We start from the raw sequence: 23474 nt of genomic DNA on the forward strand, positions 1-23474 counted from the left end.
TCTCTATACATGAATACATTGTTAATCCTCTTATAATGAGTAATACAAATTTAAATGATATAATTTCATGCAATATACTGCCCAACACAACAAAATTTACACCAATATCTGTTCATTCAATATTGCTAATTTTTGGTATAATATAATGTGTTATTTATGTTATTTTGCTATCGAGCTATTCCATAATATGAACTTAATTTACCGAGAAAGCGTTGATAATGCCTATGGAGGATACTTAAGACAGCCTTCGACTTGTTTAATTGATCTTGGAGGTCAGGGTAAACTGTTGTTGCAATGTTGATCCATCAAAGCTAAAAATTCTTTGTGAGCATGTTGGCTAATGGTACTCTACTATGACCTGACATTTTTGGTTCCATTAGCTACCCTTTGTACACCACAGCACACACAATGCCAAGCTGTAAAGAGCTGCATCCAGCATGGACCCTAAAAAAAAAGACCAAACTGTGAGACAAAACTGTGTATTCAACAATATATGCATACCCATCATTCTTCCATGCTGTTAAACTATTGATTTGCATTTACTTGGGTGCTGATAAATTAGGGCAAAAAGTTTAAACGCCTCAATCGACGATTTTATCGTTCGATAGTCGCTCTATGAACCTGGCTATTCTCAGCCTACGCCTGTAACTGCAGTATATTGCGTAAAAATATGTTCATATTAGAAGCTTCCCTTTCAATTTTGTAACCTAACAATCCAACCTGTTTCAAAGTTATTCAATTGAGCTGACTAGAAAACGGGTTTCAATTCATCAATTTTTATTCAGTTAACACATGAAATTGGTAAATAAGCTTTGTACATTATAAGTAAATAATCATTTTCTATATATGATATGAAAATTCAAAATGTAGGCAATTTCTTATAAAGAACTGTGGGTTTTTAAGTACGTTTCTTGTCAGTTAGTGTAAATATTGAATCTGCAAAATATTGATTGACGATTTTTCAGATATGAACTGTTTCCTTTTCCTTTGACATTTAGTTATTGTTTATGCGACGTCGTAGATGGGTCCCAGTCCAACCACCTGAAAAAGCTTTCAAAGGCAACTGTTGTTTTACTTTAATACTTTACACCAAAAGATGTCACGTTTGCTTTAGGACATAATGAATAAAAAAAAATAGTTTTTTCTATGACTCATGACAAATATTATTATTTGAAAAGAATAATGGTGAATGGTACCTAACATTTTTATAACTAATAACTCAAAAAAAATTTAAACTGGAATAAAAATCTAATTTCAATAATTAAAAATTTATGCTTCTTATTGAATAGTTACTATTCATAATTCAATTCAAGACACTAATAAAGTTATAGTTTAATTAATATGCAATAAGTTCAAAAACCCATCAACTTACTAAGCGATAACTTATTATTGTTTCATGCTACAGTTTATTTATATGTGTAGATTTGACCAATGAATCATTTTATTTCAAGTGACAATGCTTGTCCGGTCCTGTTCGCCGGTTTATGATAGTTCTTTCTACGTTCTAAGTTCCAGTAGTTGATTTAAGCAATACACTTTCCATTGATTGTTATTGGTCTGTTTTCCGTGTAGAAAGATCTAGTTTCTTTGTTTCTGCCACTATTTCATTCCGGCGACTACGGCTCTTGCCGAAACGTATATTGCTCTATAAATAATACGTCACTAAATACGAATTTACGACCCACCAGCGTAATATATTTTCGGTTGCAATAATTACGATATAAATATGGATTAAAGCGCTGGAAATGATCATAAATGAACTTGGAAAATACACATAAGGAAGCGATAAACATATAATTTGTTTTTTGGTCGTTCTTCATTTGCTATTGCTGCAGTTTCATATGATTCGGGAATTTGCTCGGACGGAAATTATAAAAATCTAGTGAGCGGACATTTTTATTCGAGATATTTATCATTGTTTGCAGTAGAACATGAATAATTCGGGTGGCTACATGCAGTTTCATTTGAAGATGTCGATGAATTGCACTTATTTAAATATTAATTTATAAAAATAGAAGGTTTCAATTTAAAGGCTGCTCTCTATTTCGGCTCTAAAGTAAACTCAAAAATAAGCCTTGCCACGTCTCACGACATCTTCAATTGATAGTGTTTTATCAAATTAACTACCTTGTCAAAAATAATAAATACTTTACCTGTTTTTTAGTATTTCGTTAAAAATCTGGTGAAAACTGTAAACACGTTTTAGCTGGAAAATACATGGTTATACTATTTTATGAATTAAAATGAATGATACTGAACCCATTCAATAATAACAATTTCTCAGAATAATAGAGAAACATAATATTCAGTTAAAAATAATTATAATCAAAAAGAATGCAACAAACCTAAACTCTTGTAGTCGTACAGTGGATAGTTATGCTGCTAAATAGAGCAAACTGATTGTCTATGTACCTTAATATAAGTTGGCAGTGTGGCATGCTAAATAGTACAAAGTACTAAAGTTTTAGGTTAGATAAATATAATTTAATTGAAAACCAGCCTGGAAACTGCCCTTATTAAAAATAAAAGTTCAATGTCAAATTGACACAATGTATAATAGTTGCTGTGAATAATGAAGCATAACCGTGTGTTTTTTCATTGAACCATTTTTGCTTATTTGATCACATAATGCTTGAGAATTACGCCCCTTTCAATATAATCCACTTATGCCAGTTTAAGGAGTCGATCGGAGTACTTGCTTCGCTAAAAGCTGAAAGTACCTTGAAATAGTAATTTAACTTTTGGTTAGTCAAAAAGTTGGCTGGAACTCCATCAAGGGAATACATATAATAGTTGTCCGATGTTTGTTGACTTTTGCACCATAAGTTCTTTACCAATAATACCCTTGTAAGTTTGTGTGTATGAATCATTTGAAAAAGTTGGATTCAAGCGACTATTTTATGTCAACATATCATTTATTGAGTTTAGTCGGAAGAAGTTGATGCCGGCGGCATGTCCTTTACCACAACTTCACCGTTTTTAACGCACTCAAATACGCGTATGCTGGTAAGGTACGAGTATAAGGAGATTTTTTGTCCATGCAATATACCTATGAACAGAGATTCTTTAAGCGGAAGTTGTGTGAGTTTTTAGCATAATACGGATGTAACAATGCTCTGTATTAGAAATTACCCTTTGGCATTGTCAATGATTATGCTTCATATGATATGTACTTATTACTTCATCAAATATCAGTTAAAATAACGGAATTTAATGCGCAACCCGTTTGACTCGTAGAAGTCGGAATATTTTCACCGCCCGTCATCCTCGAAGTAACCTTATAGGGGTATGACACATTTGCAGGTGTTCAATAGCAGGTACTTTTTAAAAATGTAAATCTTTCGTTTGCAGTTCTCTTGTGAACAGTTATAATTTTGTTACTGGTATTTTTGATTTAGTCATTTAGTCAAAGATTTATTATGTGAATTTGTTTCATAATCGTCCTTATGCCCTTGAAATGCTTTAATAAGGATTGAATGGTAACTGGATTTAAAAGATCAAATCTGGTTAGTTGTAAATAAGAGCGCTTAAGTTTGAATCAATTGATTTTGATTAAATCTAATATATTAGGGGGTAAAAATGATTAAATTTAAATAATATGAGGAGACGATATATAGCTAATGTGGGAAAAATACGATTTTACGGTTGTTTATTAGTATAATATTTTGATTGACAATAGAGATATAACCTATGAACCTATGACTTAAAAAACGGCAGATTTATAATGAAATTGAATATTCAAAATATTGGTAAAAAAATCATATATAGTGGGCTGCAGTTTTGAGATTGTTTTCATACCTAAATGAACTAGTTTGAAATTATATACTTCCACAATACTCTTTAGCAGTGCTTTAATAGCGAAGAGGTTTCTTTCCATTTAGTTCGAAGGTAAAAGAAATGAAAAATAATTACATTAGAATACATTTCGATAACGAATTTTTGATTAATCAAGAAGTTCTTCATCTCCATTCGGAATAGATCATAATTTTCCCATTTTCATTGTATGCCACATTCGTGTAATGACCGTTATTGACTGTCCTGTTTGTTTCAAGGTAGTCAATAAAAATAATATTTCACGTATCCTGAGATACACCCTCTGATGTGTTCCGGGACACACTGGAGGGAAGGTAAATGAAATAGCAGACAGACTTGCAAAAGTTGGGGTGGATAAACTTTTTGAATGACCTTAAACTTTCTGTACAATCAGCTACAGGTGAATAGAAAAAATCAGTTAATGGGATAATCTACAGGGGTTGAGGCAGGCAAAGCTACTCATGGGAGTATATAACCAAAGAAATTTGTTAAATGTATCCAGCTAAGTAAAGATAATTCACGAATATTGATAGAGTTTTGTCGTGGACATCTGAAAACGTTTGGTTTAGTAGAAGATACATTATACAGATTGTGCTACATAGAAGATGGAACATCTATTACAGAATAAAGACTTTATATTGAAATGCTAGCTTTCAACTGTTTGTTGTCTTTTTGATAAATACTGATTCATTTTTAGTGTTCGAACGGCGAGGCCCTCCTTCTCCATGTTGCCAAAGAGTGTGTGTGTGTGTGTGTGTGTGTGTGTGTGTGTGTGTGTGTGTGTGTGTGTGTGTGTGTGTGTGTGTGTGTGTGTGTGTGTGTGTGTGTGTGTGTGTGAACTTTTGAACATTTCTTGAACTTCCTGAGCTGAGTGGGATTGATGTAAAAGACATAATAGATCTTTCAGGTCACAGTGTGAGTGATACCTGATCTATACATATAGATCCCGAGATATGCCCAACAAGTTAGCAGTCTCTTAAAATTCTGATCACTTTTACGGAGGTAGACTAACAGGATATTTGACTCTGGTGTATAATGTGATACAAAATTTTTTTTAGCGTCATTGCGACATGTTGTTTAATTATGTGAATTGAATGTTTTGCATTATCCTCTTGACTGTTCAATGATCCTGATTTGAACATTTAGAATTATTCAACCTACATACATAGAAGTATACTGTACATCATAGTGATTTTTTAAGGTGAATTTTCGGTGAGGTAGGGATGTATTCAAAATGTTACTGCTATAAGTATTGAGTACTAATTGCAAATATAGTTGAGAATGAGAAGTTTTTTGAAGAAACTTCCAAATAAACTTTTAGTTAATATAATAATTTTCTTTGTTTGAAACTATTCACTATTAATTTTTATTCGCGAAAATTAGGAAGAATTGAAGTCGATATAATTGTTCTTATAAGGAACACTCAGTAATTCACTTCACTAATATGAGCATATAAGGAGAAAAGGAAAGCAAAACGTTTGGTATTAAACTAACTAGAACGAAATATCTTAAGATTAGATATGTGCGATGTATTCTGGAGAGTTATAAATCTTAATTCTATTGATTTCTATGGCCATAGACAGTTGCTTGTCTGCTGTGTGACGTAGAAAACTTTGTTTAGTTTTGCTCCATCGCCGATTAAAAAATTTGTTCGTTCAAAGTGAGTAAGCTAGGATATTATCAGCTATCAATTTAACTTAACACCTTGCAGTAACAAACTGAACAAGCTGTTTCAATTATATTAAACTGTGTTAAAAGAAAAATATTCGGCAATCTGATAATGAAATTAAAGTGAAACATGTATAATTAACAGTTATTAATAAATCTTCCTTTATCGAGCTGTCACCAAAGGAGATGTTGTGGGTCCTACAGGAAAAAATGTGAAGAAAACTTTTAAGATATTGGGGGGTATAACGAAGAGTTTATAACTACATAATTAAAATAATGGGAAATGGATTTCGTTATTAAAAATTACAACAACCGTGTATACTACGTTAATGAGTATGTAATGTAATGAGTTGTAGTACCAAATATAAACGTTGGCAGCGCTTGACCAGAAAATTGTTTGCGTAAAATAAGAAGCTTCAGATTTTCTAATAGACAATAGTAAAAATTGTTGCTTAAGTGGGCAGTAGGTTTAAGTAGAGAGAAACGGATAATTACACTTCACGCTGGAACCAACAAGGAACCAAATATATCATCTCCTCAGTAATCGTTATGGAAACCGCATCGTATCACTGGCAAAAATTTAGAAACAAGAAATATTTGCGAGGAGCGCACGTACATCGAGCGCGCAGGCACATTTAGAAAATATTTCGTGCATCTAGCGCAAACTACCTGTGTCGAACTCAAAAGGTCGTTCGATGAGCGCACAAGGAAATTTGATCTGCCGAAGTGAGTCCTAAAAATGGGCAAACACACAAACTTTTGAATAATTATCATCATTAAAACAAAACGAAAAACCATCAGCAACATCTAAGATTTTCCAAAATGAGCAAATGCTCAATATTATATAAAATATTGAATAAAAATTGAAATAAAAAATTTTTTTCTCTAAGAATGAGTGTATTTTTGGTATTAGCTTCAAAATAGTTGAGAAATAGCATATTTTCAATTTTCCACAAAAAAAACCTTTTAATTTAATAAGGGTTAGGTTAGGCGAGGAGACTATGACTATAATCGCATTGATGAGAAAATATTTATTATTCTGTTATTAACTTTTTTATAATTTATTTACTTTTATATACGGTAATAAACATTTCAAACTAAATACATGGATTGAAGATACCGTCTTTCTACCTGCAAATGTTGCGCTCGATACACCCTCCTATATAATCCGTGCGCTCGAACCACCGTGCGCTCGATGCACGCATTCGTGAAAAATATCTATTATGTACCACCTTTCAAGAATACTTTTATACTACTTACTATGTAAAATCAGAATTATGAGGATGTAAGTGCAAAACTGAGTGAAGAGGATGTAGATAATGCGAAAAAAGTTATGAGACCACCAGGAGATTTTGAGATAGTGTGTCGAAAATGTTATTAAGAAGAGAAATGAGTATGTAGTTTTACCCTCTAACCAGCCCATCCTGTTGCGAATAAATAATGAAGTACAACACAATAACAAACCACTACAAAAGTGTGTATCGAAGCCAATATATAAACCCAAGCTGAAGGAATTTAATTGTATACCGGTAATGTAGATTCTAACAGTAGTCATTTCTACTTTATTCACTTATTTCATATGAGTCATCAACTCTTAATTAATTAATTTTCACAAAAATTTATTTTCGTTAACGGTTTCTACTTTGTTCTACGAAAAAGAAAAAAATGGAAGATTATGTTATTATATAGAAAGTGCGGATTTTGATTGTGAGTATTTAATTTTGAAAAAAATGCCCTCGAACTATAGTTAAAAATATTTTTTAATAATATTGTGTGGAAAATTTAGCTTTTGGAACGCTATTTAACCAAATCAGTTTTGTGGAATGGACAAAGTAAAGTAAATGAAGGATTTATCAGTAGATCTGTAATGGTGATACGCGCAGGGATCACGCTTTGACAAACCTGTGACAGTTAATCTCTGGATTTAGACCGAATTTACATATGTTAATTCTACTGTAGAATAGCAACCCGGTATTACACCATTCGTGGTCTTACTAATCACATTAGCCCCCACAATTCTAATTATACAAGTTTGGAATAACGTTGATTTCCTTTTTCATGAGGTGTATTTTAAACTGTTTTGCACGTATTTATTCAATCATACAGGGTGAGCTTTGAATTTTAATTTTCTCATTAGTATTAAAGGTGAAAATTTTAAATTTTAAAACGTCTGTAGAAAATTGATAAAGGCTATTTATAAATAATTAAATAAAGAGGTTTTATTTAGAAAGTATATTATGATGCATTGTATTTTTTTCAAATATCATTCAATGAATGTATACAATACAAACAAGTTGATTTTCTTTCGATCCTATTTAAGCGACAATCCAAATAAACCAATGTGACGTGTGAAATTCGAGAAATTTCAATTTATAACCTAATTTACATCAACATATTATATTTTACAAGTTTGCTAAATGTTTTTAGATTTGATAAGATGAAATAGAAGAGCCAAAAATATTTTAGTAGAAAAAGAGCAGAATTTTTAAATAGATGCACAAAGAAAACATTGTCAGGAAAGCCAAAGTTTCTATATCTCTTGTAATCAGGGAAAAATAGTATAAGTTGAAATAGAAATTTGGTTTTATAATTTAACGTATTGATTTTAACCTCTTATCATTTTGATGATTGAATAAAATAGACTCATTATTTAAATATTTACTCTAGATATTGCATTAATTAGAAACATAAAATGAGCCGTTTTGTCAGAATAAGATGGTTTTCAAAAATAGGAATGAATTCGACACTTTTACACTTATATGAATGACACTTTTCATTATTTTTCTCCTAGTTCCTTAATCACTCATAGTGTTTCTAAATTTATTCTAATGAATTTTGCATTTATTTTGTAGCCTTGGAATGTTTGTAATTTAAATTTTGTTACAATTAATTGCTAACTTTTCATCTTTTTTCTTTATCATCGTCAAAGAATATACACATTTACCCGCTTCAAATTTCTTGCACCCTATTACAGTTCTTAAATATCCTATGCTCTCTTTGTTATTTTTTGTTACCTGCTCAGTATTATAATACACACTGTCGCTTTATTTCTGTCCTCATGATTTAGACCTTTCCTTTTAAAATTTTTTTATAACATCTATTAGTTAAGTGGACAATTACAATTCTTCTATGTCATTCCTAAGACGTTTTTTTGGTTTTAGTAATTTTTTCGACAACATTCATAAATTTTCCAATATTTTAAAAGAATAATGAAAATAACACAATGAAAATATATTGTGTATGTATAAATTCACTACTTAATTCTACTATTTTATAAAAATACAAATTATATTGTAAATCAGGAGAACACAAGAGGGTAGAATTATGGTCAATTATCACTATTGAGTTCGTATTAAATGATAAAAAATCAATCAGCAATAGTGGACGAATATTTTTAAATTACAGATGCTTGGAAGGATTAAAAGTAATAGAAAATCTCCTCTTAAAGTTTTATTAAAGAACGAAAGTGGTTATTAGGGGTTCTTACTTAAATAGCAGTTTACCTTCAGTCTCTGAAGACGATAACTTGGTTGTCTAAACGTACATCAGACAGTGTAATTGAGAGTGTTGGTGTAGGGATAGTGTAAACAGTGTGTTCACTATGAATATCGTCAACAGTTCCAAAAACTCCAGCTTAGTAAGTAGAACGTTGTAGTTGATGAGAAATGAAGTAGAACAGTAATGTTTTAGGATGAAAGTTTATTCTCATGGGATAGATTTTGATTTATATTGTTATTATTGAGCGGCACCTTATATGTACATCGGTTTTGTATAGAAGTTAGATACTCTTCTGTATTTACTACTAAAAAAAGAGATTGTAATTTATCACGAAAAATTAATTTCCATTTTATTATATCAAAATATGAATAAATACTTAGTAGATCCTCCTCAAACTTCAATCAATTATATGACCCTAGACGTCATTTCTATTGATCCACCTCTAATGTCCCCTAATATTTTAAGCATTGTGATTACAGACGCATCTTTAAACAAGATATTTTTCATTGTATGATCTTCAATGTATATGCATCTCCAGGTAAAAAAGACCTGTCTCACAAAATGATTCGATATGTAAAGTCTGTACGTATTACAATTGAGAATAAATCATATTATACTCGCTGAGATGGAGCAACTTTTCATGCGGACTGTACTACAACAAAATCTGTCTTGGATATTAGATTGATGCTACTGGGCTTACTTTTTCATAGCCTTAGGCGTTTCTATAAAATACGATGTATTCGACGATGAAGGTATACGAAGGTTTTAATTTGGTTGAGATGAATATGGTTTATAGGTATTTTCAAAATGTTTGTTACGAAGTTGTTCAACCGATTAATTAAAATTGTCTATTTGATGAGCTATAAAATAGTTTTTGTTGTTTGTGATTAATTCTTTGTTATATTAAATTTATAATGAAATGTTAATCGTTGGTTGTAAACTAAAAATTTTGGTTACGACATGCGGACTAAATTTATTTACAGAAACTAACCAAATGAAATATATTTTTAGAATCCATTTATTAAAGTACATATTCCAGAATTTTTTTTATTATTGGGGTATTAATGAATGCAACCCAAAAAATAGATAAATTGATTTGACATGAAAATAATAACATTGAAAGACATACAACAGATTAAAAATAAAATATAATGATATATCCATAACCACACGAAGATAGAAATTGTTTTTCTAGAATACTAGAATATTAAATAGAATGAAGAATAGATAGAAGAAATATTGGGAAAAGCTGAAATGAGGATACAGGAACAAAGGAAATAATGGAACAGTATCGAAGACACAATCAATTACTAAACAGTAATACTACTCATATAAAATATGAATACAAACAAAGTAGAAAATTATAGATAATATGTACTGATGGAAAGGACAATTAAGGAAGGAGAAGAATTATATCTAGCATACATAGATCTGATGGCGACTTTTGGCGCTATGAATAGATTGAACACACTGTACTCACTAAACCAACACACAATTACACGGTTTGACGCGCGATTCGATAACCAAGTTATTGTTATCCATTATATAAAATAAATATGAATAGAGAGAAAATATGAAACTACTCAAAATAAATGGAAATTTCAATCAATGGCTGTCATAAAAAGTAATAAAAAGCACATACGAAATGCTATAGTAAAAAGAGGTGAATAAAAAGAAAGATAACTAGATACAAAATACATAAATTTGAAAAAAGTTACAGTCAGTAATTTTTTATACGTAGATGGCTTAATTCTAATTCCTAAATATGGAAATAAATATGAACAAAAAGAAGATATTGAAATACTATTTACACTACGACTACACCAACACACACACAATTACTCACTAACATAATCATGACATAAATATAAATAAAATAAAATTGATAAAAAATTTATCAAATAATAAATTATTAGATGCATTTGAAAGAATTGAAATTGTTAAATGGAAGAACAGCTTAAACAGGAACAAAGGGCCAATTTCTTATGGCCTACTCTATAGTTTAAGAGTTAAGGAATAAATGTGAAGACTCCCGCCAAGGAAGTTTTCCCGTTGGAATTAATTTTCAGTATTTTTTTAAGAATAAATAGAATTTTTTCTACATCGCAAACATCTTAAGTTTCCTCCGTTTGCAGAAAGATTTGTGTAGCTAGGATTGCACGTGTTTAAATTCACCGTATCTCTATGGAATAGAATATAGGATTAGGCCCATTAGGGTACTTTGTATAATGAATCCGACGGTTGCTTACAGATCAAAACTGAACAAAGTGCTTAACATTCAACAGATCTCAATCATTTGATATTAAGGGAAAATATAATATGATATGATAAAATTTTTTTTCTAATCTTAAATTTTCTTACAAATCAGAAAAATTGTACTTCTATGAATATTCCAAGACTTTATCACTTGTTTGAAAGCAATTTAATACAAAATAATCTTTTTAATTTTGATAACTTAGTTTAGGCTCCCATTCTAATTCCATTGCTCCATTTTACTTGTAACAAAAAGCTGTATCTGGTACAATATTAAAAGAGCTATAATTCTAAGTTTCCTTTATTGTTGCCTTGAATTCGTCATAATTGTCAGAAACAGTAACAGTGATGATTGATGTTCCTTTTGATTATTATCGACTCACTAAAGGAGCAGTAAGCATAGTTAACGTTTTACGGCTCGGAACTATAATAGTTCCAGTTAAAAATCTTCTATTATGATAGAAATGGCTAGAATATAAAAATTTTTACACAAATAAGTGATACAAATTGAATTTTATGGTCACACTCTTACAAACTGTTATATTACAAAAGTTGACTGCTTCTGTGTGTCCAAACCCCAAGTTGTCAAATTATCCACGGCAACCCTATAAATATTGTGCGGATGACGCAGTCATATATGTATTTATTGCTTCTCTACGAATTGCGGGCTATCTCTACTGGATTTAAAGCCGTAAGAGGTAAATGAAGCATCACGATATGAGTGGACTTACAAGGGTTATCTGAACAAAGATTGGCAACATTTACATTTTATAACTTTGTTGATGGTCATCTGTAAGTAATTTAAATGAAATATAGCAGGCAAATGCTTCTTTTTGGGGAGAAACTTCACAGATGAACGGAGGGTTTAGACCACCACATTCCCTATATCACGGTGTTTCCAAAAACAGAAGTATTGCCAAATTAGACATGAGTGATTAATCATCTAATATTTTTGTGCATGGAGTTTTTTATGTTTAGATTATTTTTTGAATTCCAAAATAAATTGTATGCTATATAAGATATAAGGCAAATTCAAACTACCGACTGTCATTTGAATATTTAGATAACAGAAAATAAAACGTCTTATTAATTATTATGAATGTTACAACATATTTTATGTTTATATTACTCTTTGCAATCTTGTTACAAGAAAAAAATTATTTAGTCTCGCTCTGTACAAATAACAAGCTTCACCACTCCATTAAAGAGTAGGCAAATTTCGGACTTCGATACGGTAAAAGAGAAGTGTAACAACTATATCACAATTTATGAACCAGAGAATATTTGTATGCTATTGTCCGAGGCGTTATATTTTCCAGAAACAAGAGGTTTGTAACAACAACGTATGTAAAGCTAGAAAGGTCAAGTCGGCAGAATCACTCGTTTCATAGATAAAAATTTAGTACACACTTAATGCTGAAAACAAATATTTGGTGCTGTGATAAGTGGACCAAGTTGCAGCGAAAGGCACATATAGCTAATAATTTATTGTTGCCTGTATGAGGAAACAGATTTTTCGAAAAAAACGTTTTCTGTTTTTAAGTATAGTTAAATAAAGCTGCTAACATAACGACGCGAACAGTCATAGGGCTGAAAGTCGAAGTTAAAAATCAGTATCAGTGAAATTGAAAAAAATTACTGCTGCTGGTGAAGCGAGATTTTTTAGAAAATATTTTTTGCCATTTATTCATATTATTCAGTGCTAACATAGCGACGCAAGCAGTTTTACGGTTAGAATATGAACTGATGTAATCGAAAGACGTGACTATTTAGTGGTTAATAATTAGTGATGCTGTTATAGCCAAGGATTTTTGAAAAATAATATGTTTGTTTAAATTTTCAAACTGCTAATATAACGACGCCAGCAGAGTCAAGAGTTGGAAGGAGAGTGCTGCTGTGTAGATATATTGTGTTTATTCAAAAAATCAAAACAGCAGACAAGAATGTAGTTTTCAGTCCAAGCGAAAAGAAGTCTGGCATCACTTGTCTGAAATTGTATTCCATCCCGTTCCACATTATATTTTCCATAAAATCCGTGCTCAAAATGCTAGTTTCAATGATCTAAATGTAATTGGATCTAATTTTTCAAGAACTAAAAATGTTGTGAAGAGAAAAAAATTTATCGACTTTATTCTCAAAATTTTCAAGCTTTCTTTGGAATTTTTGAAAAGAAAAAAGTTTTAAACGCGTTGTTCGATTTTGATATAAACACGGCAATCAATGCAGTTTTTTGAGCTTTAAAAATGTTATCCAGAGTGCAAATTCCGTTTGTTGAAACATTTCTGAATTATTCTAATGAATAATCTTTCTTTTAATTTTTTGGATTTTTTTCGTTCACGATATCTCACGAACGATTATTGAAAAAATAAAAAAGATAATCCATAAAAATCCTTAGCTACAACGCCATCTTTCAATTCCACTAGTACCCATTTTAAAGTCTCCTCCCAACTCTTAAGACTGCTGGCGTCGTTATATTAGCAGTAGAGTAGTTGACTTGAAAAAATTAAAAAAAAATATATAGTGGCAATACTAATTCAACACTACATAATAACGTCACTCGATTCTATCAGTTCATGTGCTAGCGTTTTATTCTACCCATAATACTGCTTGCGTCGCTGTGTTAGCACAGAATAATATGGAAACATAAAAAATTATTTTCCCAAAAATTTTTCTCGCTTTAACGGAAGTATTAATTGAGCACTTATTAGTGGCAATTTCACCAATACCATTTTTAAAGTCGTCTTTCAGCCATATAACTGCTCGTATCGTTATGTCAACAGTAAACTAAATGAATTTTTTTTTTCGGAAAAATCTATTTGCTTATACAGGCAACACTAATTGAGTACTAAATTTTTAGCTTATGCTCCTTTCGTTACAACTGTATCATTGCGCGGTCACGGGAGGTGGGTCGCTAGCTCAGTTAAAAGTTCTCATTTTTGGTCCACCTCTCACAGCACAAAATATCTGTTTTCAGCAGTAAATTAGCACTAAGTGAGCACAAAATTTTGATCTATGAAACGAGTGAAACTGCCTATCAAGGCCTTGAGGGACAGTTGAGTTGAAGAATACTTATGATTATAAATTGAAACCATATATTGAAACACCCTACTTGGAAGATGTAACTTAGAGGGCGAGGGTGAGATTAAAACATTATAATAAGCATAGTGAATTGATACATCTTATTCTACCTATAATTTAATAACTACAAGCTCAACTAGAGGAAATATGAAGAAAAATTGAATGTAAATGTAGATGCGGGTAAATAGTGAAGGAAGTAAATGGAAAAAGAAAAGCAAGGGGAAATTATTTAGCATGATGAAGAATTCTCGAGTAATATCGTTAAGAGCATAGATAGAGAAAGTGAAAGCAAAAATTAATGTAGAAAAATAATACGGAGGCAGACAGTCAAAGAAGGATACTAACAAACTTAGTTCCACTTAATAGTTCAAACCTGCATGCATCGACTTTGCTTTGTATGTATGTATGTTTGTGATTATGCTTCATAATTTTCGACTATTATTCTAATAAAATATTTAGTCCTCATGAGCTTCACGAAGGGATGAATAGAGCATAAGCGACTGAATCAGCTTCAGTTTCATTCATTTAATAAGAATTTTTGATATTTTACAGAATACTAAAACGTTTGGAAAACAATTATGAATAATGACTCAATAATAATGATACCTTAATGTACATTTTTTTCCATTTTATATTTAACATATTATACAGAGTACACTTTTAAATTAATAATTAGCAAAATGGAAAACATTTGAAAAAATAATATTTCACAATTTTAAATTGAAAACGATATGAAAAGCATTTATAATGCTGCTGAAAAGTTACTTATAATCGCAAGGTGATATTGTTATATTGCAAAGTAGATAAATTATACTGAACATTATAATTATTTACTATTAACCTCAATAACGATGTTAGATAGGAAAATATGGTTTTATATATAATATTAGACATTTTTTACCTTATGTTATGGAATAAATCTAATAAAGAGAGTAGAAAGGACAATTATGCGATTAAAAAGAACGCAATCCAAAGAAAAACTAACATTACCAAGTATTGTCTAAGCAAAACCGTAATTTGTACCGTAATGTGAAATAAAAACAATATTGGAAGGCTTTAACCAAATTTTTCAAACATATACAGAGGGTCTAATTGATAAAATAATATATTGGACAATTTCACATTGACCTAATCACCCTGAAATCATGGTGCGATTCTGATCTTCTGTGACTCAATGTTTGTAAAACTAAAGTTTAATTAAATAAAAATACATTGCAGCTTTTTGTATTAAATAACACCACCATTAATGTCGTTGAATCTTCAAAATTCTTAGGGCTTGTTGTAGACAATGCTTTGAAATGGTAGTTATATATTGGCGCTTTATCGAAAAAATAAGTTGGCTTGTTTTGAGCTAAGATCGGTTTCCCAAGAACTAAACTTATCCACCTCTACAGTCTATTATATCCTTCCCTTCTGGGGTACGTGTGGTGCAAATGTTCAAACTAAAAAAAAGAGCTGTTAGATAGCTACCTACTCCATGTTCAATATTAGTTAAGGGCTCAATGTAAAAAATGCACAATTGAATCTTTTCCCGCATTCGGAGATTCGGATACAATATATACATGTAATGTATATTACATATAGAAATTTTCACATGTACATTTTCAAATGTAATTTTGTTATTCATTGTCTTGTGTATACTTAGACTTTAGTTTATTTGTGCCTTTATTTAGTTATTTGTATACAGGTGAAATATTGAAATTTTGAATATTTTATGTTTTCGAAAGACGTAGACTAAAAAGTACAAGTAAAAAGTAGGGTTATTGTGTATCATCCATATTTTCTATTAGGGCTATGTTATTTTATCTGCATAAGGTCGTCCCTACATTTTTTCCAAATCTGGTTTGTTTTGATTTGAAGATTGTTCATTGTCCTTATTCTAATGGGACTTCCTATGTATCGTAAGTAACAGAATTTTCTATTAATTAAACAGCGTATGAAAATCACATCTACTTGTCTGTGGCTCAAGGGTTTCTAGAGAAAATAACATTTTTCCATATACCTTCCATCTCGAAGAGTGCATTAACAACGTGGAAGCCACTTAAGAGTTTCTATTAGCCGTAATATATTTTTTCGATAAATCAATTTTCAATATCAAATGCAGGCATAAAATGATATAATTATTTTTTTACGAAACTCTACTTTTGCTTCGCAGATTGCTTGAATAAAATATTAAAAAGTAGTCTTCCGAAATAAACTCATCAGAAATTCAATTTTATCGAAAACAAGTTTAATATAGATGGGTTTCCAGTTCTTCATAAGAGCACTCAAGCAAACCGTTCCTAATATACAATAAACTAACAGAATGATTTCTGATTAGAGAATTTTATAGAATGAAACAATTAATATCATTTTTCATTTTCGGAAAAGCAAGCAGTTTGCAATAAGTTTTCTTCTTCACAGGAGCCTTAGTTAGTGGGATATATAATATTGAAAGAAATGAAAACAACGGGGCACTTAGCTCCCCATAAGGGAATTCCGGTCCCTGAACGTTAGATTTTTCTGAAAACGCAACAAGGTGAATTATACAGTTCTCATTTAGGAATAAAATACCCCATACTAAACAAAATTCTATTAAAAATTAATAACTAAATACATTAGGCAAATACCAATTTTTATTTGCAAAAAAACGATATCGTACAATTACTTCACTGGAAAAACCTCATTTTTCAACATGATTCGAATCATTCATATTCCATAAAATACGGGCTTCTCTTTGACATCACTTAATAATGTGTCTGAAATGGCTTCTCTCCAAATGATTTTTTAAACAATCGCTACACCGCGAAAATAGCGTTTCCATAAGCACAATCTCGATAAATCGGATCGGTTGAAATATTTACTTCATTAGCCATCTCATTGTGTTATTTGACAATCACTAACCATTTCTGGTCATATTAAATTAACAGTCTCGAACGAACTCGCTTTCCTTAATTTGTAAGTAGAAACTAATATTCATTTAACACCAGAAATTGTTATTCACCATATTTACCCAAGGATGAACACAGTTTTTTATGGGTCTCAACACTAATCGTTCTGTCAGATGTATCTAAAAATTTGACAGATGATATCAGAAACATGGCCCTCAATAATAATATCATCAGTAGCTACAGACCAAATAAATTTGGTCTATGTAGTACCGAGAGGAATCTGATTAGAAAGAATGTTTGTAAGTTAAGGTTAGTAATACGTTCATAATCAATTGTTTATGGCATTAACATTTTATTGTGTGTACGTGATGGTTATGATGTATCCTTACGCTTGAAGTGTATATGCAGTCTGATAATGAAGTAATAGTTTGTCTCTAATAGAAACGGATTTAATCATTTCACCCCAGAATCAGCTAAAAAATAACCGTGTTTTTTGAGCTGCCAGTGCAGGATCATACTTTCTATTCTGAAAGATAAGGAGCAGATTTGAACGCAGAAGTTTACTACAGGTATGATCGATGCTTTTATTTTTTATTTGTTACATTATTGTCATATTTTTTACAGGATACATGTGTAATATAATATTTTCAATGATATGCGGGTGTCCTCGAGTATATCTTATTTGTAGCAGGAATACCTATTATGCCAGGTTAGCTATTTATTTATGAATATGATATCTGAAATTTATGCTTCATCTTATTGTTTAAGTAGGTATGTGATATTGTTGCTCATAGAGTTATTTTATGATCTATTTGTTTCAATATACGCTAAACTGAACCAATATAAAATGGTTGGATAAGTATAATAAAAAGAGATAATAGAAAGATTACCAAATTAAATGCGATATTCGGTTTCCTTGTGCGTTACACCACTGAATTGAGTAATTAATGATATTTTGTGGCAATTTTGATGTTCGAGCCCTTAATCCCTGTGCTGTTGCGCTTCGGAGGTTCGATTAATTCATTTCATAGGGACTAGGGACTTTCACAAGTGCTCGAATCCAATTAGGTATAAGTCACAATGGATTGTCGGATTCGTTCATCAATAAAATGACTTGCACCTTCCGCAAACATATTTTCTACGTTTGGCAGAGTAAAATCGTGAATCGGGCTTTTTGCCCAAATGGCTTTCTCGCAGATAACGTTTTTTACTGGTAGCTGTTTATCAACAACTTATGAAACGACATTTTACACCCTTACATTATTGCTGTAGAGATAAATCACAATAGGAGGAAAGGCTTCTTTCATAGATTATAAAGCCATATCAAATTATATTTGGGTGGGGTGAAGATATGAGTGCGCATATTGAAGTAGTTTGTTAATTTTTGTCAATTAATTATATAAATTGCTTTTCACCTTTATTAGATTCAACAAACTATGAAAGATAAAGCTGGTAATTTAAATAAACAAATGAATTCTGATTGGAGGTAATGGCTCAAAAGGAGATTTCCACTTTGACTGTCGCCCTTAATTATTGCCCATATCATTATCTATTTCATTTATTTCTAGAAATACATGACTTCGTGCTCCACTAATAAAAACTGTTTTTTTAATAAATTATAATTTCAATTTGATATTAGTGATTTATAGTGTTTAGCGAAAATATGTTTTCAAAAATTCAACTAAAACCACTTGCATTAATATTTCTGTAAGAAAGTAGTGATTTATGCATCAAGTGCATAAAGTGACACGAATGGAAAATTCCATGAGTGAAAAAAGGCACTTTATGCACATGTTCCATATATTATTTTTTCTACAGCTCTATACAAAAACATAAAATTTATATAGAAATTAGGAATATTTTAATTACACTCCTTCGGTAAATTATAATTAATAATGAAACGCAAAATGATTGAATTGAAAGTTAATTGTAGACAACGATATTAAGAAAAACTAACAACTAAATGATATATTTTTGTTTCACTCCGCAATTTAAATATTGAAAACCGCAATTGTTGAGTTGACTTGTATTGTGAATTTTCGATCCAGTTACGCTTGTGTCTGTTTTATTACCAAATAGTCAAATTGGTTTCTTGATTCTCATATGATGTAGAAGGTTGGTTCGAAAAACTTGCTGTTATTTTTTCCTTGTGAAATTCATGAAGCACAATTTATTTTTGTGTTGAGACAATTGCTCACATACCCTTCGCAACAGCAGTGGATTTCCATCCTCCATGTTGTTTTAATTGAAGAATGTCCTATATTTTTCCGGATACGGTAAACTTAAATATTGTGCAATTAAGTTTCGAAAAAGTGTTCATACAAACAACTTGTTTGGTACATTTTTCATTTCTGTATCATAGGAAGAAGTGGTTGCTGGATGCATGTATTATATTCATACCTGAACTGGTTTCTCTAATAACTGTAAAACGCCGACTTGTATGCGTTTTTGAATCTGGAATCGTGAAACTCCACGTTATTTTCAATGTCTTTAATTTTCTTTTTATACAACTCTTCTTTGACAACCTCCAGTCATTCTTAGTATTAATTTAACCTACGAATTAATAAATAAATTAACAAAAAACTAATAAACTATTTGAATGTTCAAAATTTTCACTCAATCATTAAATATTTGTCGTCTGAGGTATTTAATGAAAACTCTTGTTTATTTCCCCTCTGATTTTCGTTTCAGAAATGTTATTAATTTGGCATATTTTCTTAAATCTACAATATCATTGCAAAAGAAACAATATTCTAGAAAAAATTCTACTGGTATCTTCTGAGATGGTTCTAGTAAGAATTCTCAGAAATATATGGAACAATCGTCTCTCACTTATGGAGTATTGTACAAAAATGATAAAATATACTAAATTCAATTTCAATGTAATTGTCAAAATGAAATACGAGAATTTCTCTATCATAAATTAAATTTGACAATTGCTTATTTTTAAATTCAGTTTAATTTCACTCGCTAAATAATCGTCCGGACCGTTATAGCTCAGATGTTTGTTCATATTGCTAAACCAACTTGCCAAGTGATATTTTATGAGCATCTCTTCCAGCTTCGTCTAAAGAAATTGGGAATAAAGAAAAAAAGCTAAAGTACACACATTTTAATATTTATTCAGAGGTTTCGAATACTTAAGTAAGAGTGTAATTTGGTATGCCATTGCCATATTACCATATTACTCTCATTAAATAATCGATAATTTTGGTGTTTTGAAATTTTGTTGAATTATTAAATTCTTGCAATTAAAATTATAATATGCGAAAAGATCCCTGACATAAATATGGAGTTTGTTGATTCCTGTTGCTATTCAATTGTCTTTTGATATTGACATAAAATTCGTTAAATTTCAGGACAGGTTCGATTAAGTAATTATGAACATTTTTTAACAATTTTACTTTATACTTATTTCATGATTATGACTAGCAGCGTGATCGGCAATATTCGATCTTTCGGTCCGTCTACATTTTAAATGTGCTCCTTAAGTCGGACATTAACGGATTTCTTAGTCTGCCCTATACACTTTCCGTCACAATCACTACAGCTAATGTCATATATACCACTCCTTTCCCAATTTGGTATTTCATCATTAGGATTCCCAACAATTGTTTAAATGTAAAGCTGGATTTAGGAACCAATCCACTCTGTTAAAAATTTCTTCTAAACCCTTGCATAAACAGGACTGAAAGGTACCAGTACATTTTTTTTGTTTTTCATTTTGATTTTGGAAAAAGGTGGTTTCACATAGAGATTTCTTAAAACTTGGACGGTTAATTAACGGTTTATTAACCTTATCATAACGGTTAAGTACAACCTCATCCTCAATAGAAGTACTTTCCTTTTTGTACCTTTCGATGTTGATTGGAAAGTGAATTAAACGATGTACAAGGAAATGGAGACTGGTCGTCTTATATTTTCGGGATATATATCTGCACGTAGCGGTGTTTATCTTAAATACATCAAATTCAAGCCTTTTACTTTCCTTAATTAATAATGTATCTAAAAATGGAAACTGAGCATTATTTTCCATTTCATAAGTGAACTTTATAGATGGACATTTTGAATTGAGTTCCAAAATGAATTTTTCTATGTTTGCGAAAGTGTAACCTTTTTTAATATATAATCCAAGCCGTCGATTTACTAGGTATTTATCATCAGGGAATGAATGAAAATAAAGATAAAATGACAACAGATGTAAATATTCATGTCTATTTCCATAGAAATTTAAAAAAAACGTTGTAGTAATTGTGTCACGTTTGAAGGAAATTAATCTATTGAATGAAACAGAATTTGGCTATAAAACCTTTCTTATTTATCGATGTGTTAAATAAATGTTGCAATAAGCCCTTTTTCACATCATTTGGGAAGATATTCCTCCAACCAGACCGTATACCTACTAAGGCAATGAAAAATTTTCTTGCTTTGATTCTGATTTATATTTAATAGAATTCAACTTATATGTTTTGAGAAACAGGCATAATAGAGTTTTGTAGTTTTATATTATTCAGCAAATCGACAATTCATTCACCAGTGATGAATTCAAACCCGGATAGTGATTAATAAATAAGTGCTTTGATATAAACCCTTTTAAACCTATTATTTTTGGATGTAGGTATTTATTTTTATCGATCACATCTTCCATTACACACCTACTATACAAAATGTTGTAATCAGTGTTCAAAACAAACAAAAGCCAGACGAGTTTCACTGGGAAATGATTAATAACTACCTTTTAATGAAATTTCAACTATGCAATCACGGATTATTATTTAACATATGTTGACAAAATACCTCATACTTTTTTGATAATTACTTTATTAAAAAATACATATGTAGATATACAAAGCACAACAAATTAGAAGATCATTATATCTGATATATTCAGAGATGTACAAAATTTCTAACGCCGTTTGTTCAACTTTTTTGTTATACGCTCCATCTCTTTTTCATCAAGTAATTGGTCTAGTAATTATTGATGTAGTTTTTTAGTGTTTATTTAGATTGGCTGGAAATCTTCAAAATTCGTATCAATTGGGATTAAACTGTTGAGAAGTTTGAAAAGTGAATTAAGCAGAAATTTTGCAGCAAATCGTTAACGAAGATGAAAAATGGGTCTTAAGAAATGGACACAATGGCTAGACCAAAACATCGCAGCCGCAATAGCGAAAAAGGTAGTGCTTTGGTGTTTGGTGACCAACTAAATCAGTACAAGTGATGTGTATAATGCACAATTGGAATCGAACTTAGCTAGAAAAAGATCTCGCCGCAGTTGTTAAAACGCACGACCGCATACTGCAAGAGTCACGCCAAAAGAACTATTCCAGTGGGGATGGATGGTTTTCCTACAATCTGCATATTCTACAGATAATTCCCGATACGACTATCAATTGGTTCGTCCGCTGGTGATAGTCTTCCTTAATCTGGAAATAATATCGACCAGTGTAACAGTACTTACATGCATATTATTTCCAATGATGCCAGAATTTTACTCTATTGCCAATACTAATAATTTAAAAACGATGAAGAAAAAAGTAACAAAACAAGTTGTTACAATTTACAGGAAGTCGTCATAAGAATATTTTGAACAGTAATTAATACTTTGTTAAGACTTATTCGATGATTACATAACAATGGTAAAACTAATAATACAAAGCAAACGATTCTTTTAATTTTCAATAAATATTTTCAATAAATACGTACGGCACTGGCGTAACACGGTAGGCTCATTCGGAATAAACTGTAGGTATAAACGCAGTCCAAAACCAGATCTTTGGGTAATTCAAGTAGCAGCTACGAAATGAGTTCTTCAAAAACAGTGGGCGATCTTAACTTTTAATAACTACCTTTCCATGTAGAAGTTCGCCTACTGGTCACAGGACCGTATTTAAAAAAGTTTGAAATTTAATATTAAAATGCTATACTTTTATTTTTTTCACAGTGTATTATACGAATGGAATTGGAAATATGTAATTTTTGTCAGAACGAATATTTTTTCCGTGTTTGTCATCTAATGCGTATTTGACAAATATTAAGAAAGAACCAGCAAATGGATGTCTTTTTTTTCTAATAACATCATTAAGTATATAAGTGGTTATATTGAAACTTTCTGGATTCTTCTTCAGTTTAAAATAAATTTAATCGTACATTTTTCTGTTCCAATCCATTTATTCTATCCTAGAAATGACAATTTATTCAGATATCATAAGAATCTTATCACTATTTATTGTTCTTTATGGATACTGTCGCTATCCATATTTTTATCATTATTTGAACAAATTATTAGAATTT

The sequence above is a fragment of the Diorhabda carinulata genome, chromosome 1 (assembly GCF_026250575.1).
Source record: "Diorhabda carinulata isolate Delta chromosome 1, icDioCari1.1, whole genome shotgun sequence".
Taxonomy (NCBI): Eukaryota; Metazoa; Arthropoda; class Insecta; order Coleoptera; family Chrysomelidae; genus Diorhabda; species Diorhabda carinulata.